Raw genomic sequence first — 9,224 nt, 5'->3', positions numbered from 1 at the left:
CCCATCTCCTGACCAGCAGCCTAACTGACGTCATCTTTCTAGTTTGGAAAACACCCCTTGATTACTATCAATGCCATTTACTGAATCTTCTGTTAATCCAATGGGGAGAAAAAATAATTTAGAAATAAATTCATTATAATCTTAACATGCTGAGAATACAGCAAACAATTCTGACATTTCCTAGGAGCAGTGAGATACCTGTGTTTTCCATTTGGTTGCACCAGTGCTATTATCAGGTGTTGGGTATTGCCCTTAGCTAACACAAACAGCTCTGGTGATACAGCAGATGGTGTTTGATGTGCTTATTTAAGAATACGATGAGTAAATTCTGTTCTTAGAGAAACACTCTATCTTCTGTGATAGCAATGCTTACTAATATTGTCACTAATATTGACACACACATCCAAAACTGATTCAGCAGACAAAGCTGGGGCTCATTTAGCTCTCCCCTTCCAACTGGTGTGAGCTAAAGACCAGAAAACTCACTTTGCAAATCACTTCAGAATGCACTAAATCCTGGCAGGCCAACACACACGGACCAATCATAAAAAAAACCCCCATATTGGCCTTCAGGATCTGAGGAAGATGATCTAAATCATTTAACTGTCTATCAACAGCATGTAATTACTCTCATCCAGAACTCAACTGGCAATGTTACACTCTTTGGAGGAGATGATCAGACAGACAGGACTGCTATAAACAGACAGGTGAAGCAAGGCAGAAAACTTAGAAAGTTGGCTCCTGCAGCTGCAGGAATTATCCTCTCCTCTGCAGGTGAACAGAACCAAGCCCTACAGTTCAATTTAAATTAAGGCTTTCTGCCTAAGAAAGCCTTAACCTTGATTTTAAAGACAAAGTGATTAAAAGTGAGACCATTTCCTTGGTGTTGAACTGATCCACAGGCAGCTTAGACCAAACCTTTACCACTAACTTAAAAAAAATTAAAAATCAATCATTGGTCTAGTAGCCCATGAAAGCAAGGCAGCATTCTCATCTGGTGAGAAATGTCTTATTTCACTGTGAGCCTGCTGTAAGCAAGGTGGAAGTGTATCTACAAGGAGGGCATGTCAAGAAGTGGCCTTTCTGCTTAGAAGACAGAATGGAGAGGTGAAGATGGCATTGTCAAGGACAAATTACAAAGTCAACAGTTTCTGAAATGGCCATCTGTGACTCCAGAGAGGTACCTGTGGAAGCAGACAGGGTTTGTAGCAAAACACAGTCTGGGAATTACTTGCTGAAGAGGCCTCATGCCAATACTGGCTTGCCTGGCTCTAATGGTTCATCCAACCATTTGTGCAACAAAAGTAGGAAGCAAATTTTCCTTCCAATGCTGCCAATCCCTTCAGGGAGAGGAGGTTTTGCTCAAGTGAAAAGGAGTTGATGTATTATATATCCTTCCTGGATTCTTATTTTTAAACAGTTTTTGCTTTTCTCCATAACTGGGATGTTCATTGCTGCTGCTCAACAGGCCACCAGGACACACACCTCTACTCAATATGGATCTCAAGCCACAAATATTTTTTCATTAAATGGAAATCATGAAAAAATTTTATTCAGAAAAACATCAAAAGTTTTCAGCACTGTGTGATAAGCTTGGCTCACTAACATAACAGTCATTCATTCAATTACTAATTACATAATCATATTAAAGACCTCTATTGGCAAAATCACAATGAGGTGCTTAATCCAATTTTCTCCAACTTCGGGACTTTTGGATTCATCTCTAAAGCCATCTCAGAGGTGAGAAATGCAGCAAGGTCACTCCTACTCACCTCTATGGACAGTCTGCTACCACTACCCAAACGAAGCAGCTGAAACCTCACTCATTTATCTCCTTACAATGGAACAGTTGCAAAAGTGCTACAAATGCAAAATGCTTAAGCCTTCGAAGTCATGCTCATATTATGGGTGGAGACTTGAAACTATATGGAAAGCAGATTTGCCCTCAGGCCTTTTCAGCAGGTTGCAACCTGCAAATCATTAATATTATATGCAGTAATGAAGTTAGCGATGGGGAAGTTTTACATATGCATGTAGGAAAAACTTATAAGACAGAAATAAATTAAAATATACCAATAAAACTGAAAGGTTCTGCAGAACTGCTTTTCTACTACACCGAGCCTGGAAGATTTTGTTGTCCCAGCCACTCAAGAGGAAGTCACACATCTCCAACCATAAAATTAATCAAGGTGTTTTCACGACTCTTGGCAAGATTGACAGTTCTGTATCTATGGAACATTAATCTCCACTTTAGTTAATTTTATTCAAGAATTGGAATGTGCTCCTCAGTCACTTCACCCTCTGACCAAAACTCCAGGATAATATGGTCTTTCTTGTAGCACTGCCTCTCACCAGTGCCTGAGACCTCATCAATCAGTCAGAGATTACTGAAGTTGCCATACAGGAAAAAAAAGGTTGTTCTCAAACACAGAGCTCCATATACAATAAGGAGAAAAGCAACCAAGAAAGGATTAATGTTGATAAAGATCGAAGATGTTCAAATCACATAACCATCTGGAAATCTCTGCTGAAATCCAGACTTGCATTAGAGTTACCAAAGCACAGTGAACACCAGCATTTGCAGCCCAGGGCTCCTAATCCCTCCAGTTCTGCTTTGTCTTTTGGCACAGAGCATCTGAGTTTTCCATGAATCATTACAACCTTGTGCCAAACAAACATCCAAGCCTTTCCAACATGCATCAGCCAGGTGTCACTCTACCTGCCCCCTCCCTGACCATCCTAGAGGCAGGTTCCAAACACGTTCAACTTGTCTTTGAGCAACTGAAAGGCTCTGTAAACACAGAACCTCGGGTATCGCACGAGGGAGGACGTAACAACAGATACAACGAAGGAAAGGGGAGAGATAAAGTATGGGAAAATGAAAAACTGGAAGCATGCAATTATCAAAACTTAATGATCAGGGAGCGCAGAGGTGTCAGAATATAATGACTTTTCTATTGGGAAATATTTCAGAGGTGGGGCCAGTAGAAACTAAAGAGTCATTTTTAATTGAGTAAAACAAAGCCTAGGAGTGAGTACAGTAGTAATTTTCGAATATGCTGTACTGAGTTCATCAATCATTAACAGTTTCATTTTTAAATTCTTCCCCAACACCAAGTGCCAATATTTCTGGAGTTCAGCACAGCCAAGAGATGCTGGTAGGTAGTTTCTCTTCCCCAGCCCCCCAGTTCTATACTTTCTTGCTAATTGCTAAAAAAAAAAAAAAAAAAAAAAAAAAAAAAAAAAAAAAAAGCTTTTCACAGAAGATAACATAAATGCATATTCTTGAGAAGCTTTTGACTAAGAGAAAGGCTTTGAAATACAGGTATTGGCTATCACACAGCAAAAAGAAGACCTTTCAGCTCAGTCCTTTCCTTGAGGTAATTTTACATATTGACATGCAGTCTTGCCATGTGATAGCCAAGAGAATTATCTTTGGGATTGTCCTCCTTCACAAAAGGACAAAAGCTGGGCTGTTAGTCCTGCCTGATATCTTTGGAATGGAAATACCTCCATCAACACTTTGTGTGATACCTGTTCCTGCAGGTCAGCAATTACTTTCAGAAAGAGCCTCATCCAAGTCAGTAAGAAAAAACAACCTCATATCAAGTAGTAATGCTGTAAATGTAGTAGTAATGCCATAAAGTCACCTGCTGCAATAACATGATTCTGAGTGCAAAAAAAAAAAAACAAGATTTGCAGGGACACTAGAACAACTACTTAGCTGAGCATTTTCACAATTTGAAAAAAAAAAAAGGCATTTAAAAGAAGTTAAATACTAGAGGTATTAATAGTATTCCTTCTGCTATCTGGACTTCCTACAACTCTTTTCACCATTAGACTTAGAAATCCTTTCTAAAAGAAACTGGTCTTTTTACCTTCATTCAAGGATGGTAGCAGAGGTAGGGCTCAAGTATTTAATATAGCACAGGTTTTGCAGAGAGCATGTGAACTGCAGTGGTCACAAGCATTAGACCCTGTAATTTCTTTTGCTTCACCACAGGACCCCCTCCCCTCTGAAATCAGGGGGTGCATTTGTATTCCCCTTAAGCAGGGAAGAAAGCTGACCACCCCAAAACAATCCATGACGGACTGGGAAGAAAAGCTTCAACATGAAACACCGTAAGTTATTTTACCACCCATAACACTCACCCTGGTTGCCACAAATCCAGTCACTCCCCTGACATTCCTTTCCAGGCCCTCAGTCTCTCTCCCTCTGGCTCAGGCTCTCCTGAACAGGCATCCTCAGAGCCCAGACCATCCTTTTCTCCTGCAGGATCAGGAACAGCCATATATGACCCCAAAGGGCCAGAGAGTGGCTGGGTGGAAGGGATGTGAAGACAACTCCCTGCTTCCCATGGCCCTGCCATTAGCAAGGCAGCAGTGGCAACACCTGCTCTGGGGTGGATCCTCTCAGCACACTCTCACCTGACCCAGCAGCCAAAGAGAAGCCATTTTCTAATGAAACACTGATTTTAACCAAGCTTCTCAGAACTTCCAACACTTGGGATTTTCTGGACTTTGCCTGACTTCCAGTGCCTAAACTTGGGGCCCACAGATTTTCAATTTGTTAGGCAGCATCTCAGCATGAGGCTTCTAGGATTACAGTTTTGGATTAGTGTTCCACAGAATTGCCACTTTAATTGATTTGGGGGAAGGGCTGAAGTCTCTGTCAGACTTCAAGGAGTCTCAGTACAGAGAGGTGAGGGGCTGAGTACTGTCCTGATGTGAAGTCTCAGTGCAGCTGTACCTCTGAAAGGTGAATTGCTAAAATTATTAATATACCCAATGGCAACAACCTGCTTCCACTAGGTTACAGCTGCTCTGTAGTGCTAAGGGCACCCACTTCTACAAATGTTTTACTCCAGAGGATAGGAAAAAAGTACACTCCACTTTCCTGAAAGCTGAAGACTAATGTATGAAGTTTTACACTGGATTTTTTGGTTTTTTTTTTTTTGTTGTTGTTCTCAAAGGACCTGCATTTTCTGTGGCTGGTTTTAAAGTTCAAGTGAAAAAAAGTATTATGAAGACATGTTGGTTTTTTTCCTTAAAGCTGGGGCAATTATATATCTGGTATATCAACATTTGGTACTCATCTGGACACCTCTGGATTGTGAAGCTTTGCAAACTTTTATACAGTCATGAGTTTCTTTACATAATCTTGGTCTGGCAGTGCTATAATCTCCTGCACTCCTCCTTATAAACTTCTCCTTGACTGGCAAACAAGGGAGTAAAGTTTGAACAGGAGTGCAGGAAGGCAGAGCAAGGAAGTGCACTGACGTCCTTCCCATGAGATGAAGCAAGACACGAGAAGCTGTGTTTATGCACTTGGCAGGGAGCACCAGGACAAGTCAGAGCCACCACTAAAAACAGTGGATTGAGCAGTCCCTGGAAAGGTACCAATAAACTGTGCTGGACAGCAAATACTGATCCAAAGGGGACTAGCTGTGAGAAATGCTCTGCTTTATGGTGACAGTCTGGGTGTGCTGGCTGTACAATGTTCTGTTTCTTATCCCCAAGGCTCACCTTCTCTCTGTTGGTTTGGTTTTGGTTTTGGTATTTTATGAAGAGTTGCAAAAGCCAAAGGAGAGAACCAGATTTTCTGTCCATGATGGAAAGTCTCCAGGACTGTTCCACACAGCACAGAGCACTTGCAACTGCTTTTAGGACCATGTAAAAAAAAGTCCTACAGATTTATTGCTGAGTTGTGATATCCAGTAAGAAGTTAAAAATAATAGCAAGCCCCAGAGTTTATGTAGAACGGCTACTTCAAACCCAAGAAATGTGCACAGAGATTGTATTTATTTGCATATCCAGATACATGCTTTGCAGCCATACCTCCCACACCAGTACACATAAGAGTATTTGCCTTGTTTTAGCGGCCTGAGGCATGCAGTTAAAGCACATAATATTTTCAGGCTTCTGAATAGAGAGGACCCACCTTGATTAAAGAATTTAATCAAGTAATGTGATTAGATGATTTAGTCAAAGCCAATCCTGTCCTACTGACATCATGTAATATGATAATTTTCCCAGTTGCACAGTGCAGCACCTGGAAAAAGTCCCAGGAAACTTCTCTCCATTATTCCACCCAATCCTATGCACTTCTGAGCTGATAATTCAAGGCTTAGTACAATCACTCCAGAGATGTTGCAGTATGGAGAAAATTTGAAAAAGTAATTTTTGAGTGCTAATTTTCATTTTAAAAATGGATGGTTTATGTCCAAACCACAAGATTCTATGTTTATTGATCATCACTTTGCAGAATTTCATTAACTAAGCTCATATCACTTCCTTCTACAGATGTTAAAGGTAGCATTTCATTTAGGACATTCTGGTGGTAGATATTAACCAAAAGGTAAATTTACAGCATTGTTTCCAGTGGTGCTTGTAGTGCCAGCAATTGTCCAGTTTGTGGAAGCAACCATGCTTTTACAAGTTTCTGTGGTTATGAAACAATCCTGTGAGGCAGGGCTTTGTTAGTTACAGGAAAATTTGCTTTCACTTTGAAATGAGGGGTTCCTTTGCTGTTGTTATTTTTTTAAATTTGTTCCCTGGAAAGTGAATGTTGATATTGGACTATAGTTCCATTTAGAAGGAATTGTTCAGGACGTAGCTTGGTCACCTCTATTCTGATACATGTGCATGGAAACAGGACAAAATTTGCCTGAATCTGAATCTTCCTAGGGTATAAATCATGGTTGCCTTCTTTACTGGGACACTGAGGGATGGTCCCAGGTCTGTCTGCAGCATTAGGATGACACTGATACTAAACTGGGCACTGGTAGTAAAAGGGACAACACTGACACGAGTCCTTCCAGCAAGGACTTAATATTGGCTGCTTTCTTTTTCTGATGTTTCAAGGATTCCCATGTCTTGGCTTTTGCCCATATACAGTGTGGCTTTACAGGCTAAATTACACAGCTTTGTGTCCTTCCTTTTAGTGCCCTTCCCTGCTAAGTGAATGTTGAAGCAGAGGAGGAAACATCGTGGTAGAAAGTAAAGCCAGACAAGAGAGCTGTGTTTAATCCTCTGCTTAACTAAGAAAACTATCACATTTTTTCCTTTACATTCAAATTTCATGGACATGGGACTTACCCTGGGTGTATATACCTGAAACACTAAATAAATATATTTTTTTTATTTTTTAACCTCAACAAGATTACAAGGAGGCTGGAAAAGAAACATTTTCCCATCAAAGACTAAAAGACTACTGGTGATAGGAGTTCAATCAGAAATCCTGGTACAATTATCTTGACTGTTTGCTAAGGCTTCCCAGGGTTCACTTGGCAATGAATATTCTTTCCCAATGGGCATGCATTGGCTGACGAAGTGGATGTGGATGGTGGAGAGGAAACTGAAACCTAGAGAAGAGTCCCATCTGCCAGCTAGCAAACAGATTTACTGCTATGCTGCTGGCTGTTTATATAAAGATTGAGGTCAGGTCCTTCCTTATTTGCCTAAATCAAGGGCAGATAACATCTCTACAAGTTTGAATATTTCGAGCACAATATTTAATGAAATGGACACTTGTTTTAGGCCTTTTGTTTCGAAAGATAATCATTGCAAACACAACAGCACAATCACCACATGGGACTCTGAGCAAGGTCAGGAGATTCACAAGCACACTAAGGTCACAAATGATAAAACAGACTGCAAATGGCTAACTTGCTAGCTTTGCTCCAAAATAGAAAGGATATTTGCCAACTTGGCACCTGGATCTTCTTTACAAAAAGAATGTATCAAGCATTCCTATTACAGGGTCAGGAAAAAGGAAGTATATTTCTACAAAAATTTGTTAGAATGGATGATCTGCAAGGGTTTATCCTAGCTGTCTTCTTTAGTAGGAAGGGTCACTGTGGTGTCAGAAGGCACAAAGCAGGAGTTAGGAGAAAGGCAGATCTGGGTTGGATAATCCAATGTTCTGTGGACAGTAGCCTCATTCCATTCCTCTCAAAGTGATCAAACCTCAGTTTAACCTGTTAGGGTTTCCACATGCTCCTCCAGATAAAGCATTTCCACAGTCTGACACCTCTGAGGACAAAATGTAGCTTTAACAACTGTTCTTGTGCTTAATTCACTTTATTTTCCTCCTTTGCTTTTTCCCCACTTCTCCCCTTTCCTTCAGTCCTTCCTCTTGCCCTTTTCTACTGAGACCTGTCATATCTTTTCTCACTCTGGCATTTCTAAGGTAAATAAACCAAATTCCTCTAGTCACATCTCAGTTACTCTGATTATTCTGACATCCCTTCTCTGCACAGTCTGGATTAAGGTCCTTTGAACATGGGTAACCACAGGCAGGGACAAAGAGCAGGGAGGCCAAGGGTGCAAACTTTGAAGACAACCTAGGCATCCTGTTTACAGGAGAACCCAAACAGAAGAGGCATTCTATTCTATTCTATTCTATTCTATTCTCCAGCCATTTAAAAAGCTGTTGATCCTAGCAAGGTGATAAAGTAGAACCAGTAAGTCTAAAGTCTTTATCAGCTTAATACATTTATTTATTAAGGTGTTTCTTTGGTTACTGTTTGAAGGTAGTTCCCCACTGGAAACAGAACAAACAACTATTTTTGCAGAGGATTAGATTGTATTAGTCTGTTTTATAAAGAGAAAAGTATTTAGGAGGAAGTCACTGGAGGTGAGATGTCTTTTTTTAATGGCAAACTCCATAGAGCTCACTTTCCAAAGAACTAACTCATCGCAAATTCAACAAAAAGCTCAGGCATTTAAAAAAAATTAAAAGGGAAAAATACTGTAACATAATTTTTAAACTTTTATTTTCAAAATATCTTTTAAATTTGTTGTAATTGCCCTTTTTTTTTTTTCCTTTAAACTTAACCTAAGCATTTATATGACAACAGGCTCAGAAACAGAACAACTCAGGCAGGAATGTACCTCTAGTCCAGACTCCTGCCTATCAGGTGAACAGGGTCTTGCGTTTTTTTATACGAAATTAACTAAAGAGAATGGAAATCTAGGCTGAAGCAAGCAGTCAGGTTTTGCTTTACACTGAAACTATTTTTACCTTCAGAAGACAGCCAGGAGAAATAGCTTATCCTCATCTCAGAGTGAGCAGAGGCAATCAGAGGTGGCCTGTTGTAATATTGTCACATTTCTCCTAAAAGTCCTGAGATCTGTTTTACTGAACCTGTTGTAGTGGAAATGAGATTCCTGAAAGGGAGAAATTGAGAAAAAACTTCCAAAAAATCAATACCAAAGCAAAA

The sequence above is a fragment of the Agelaius tricolor genome, unplaced genomic scaffold (genome assembly GCF_023055355.1).
Source record: "Agelaius tricolor isolate 1412-34295 unplaced genomic scaffold, bAgeTri1.0.p SCAF_17, whole genome shotgun sequence".
NCBI lineage: Eukaryota > Metazoa > Chordata > Aves > Passeriformes > Icteridae > Agelaius > Agelaius tricolor.
This window is presented reverse-complemented; position numbering follows the sequence as displayed.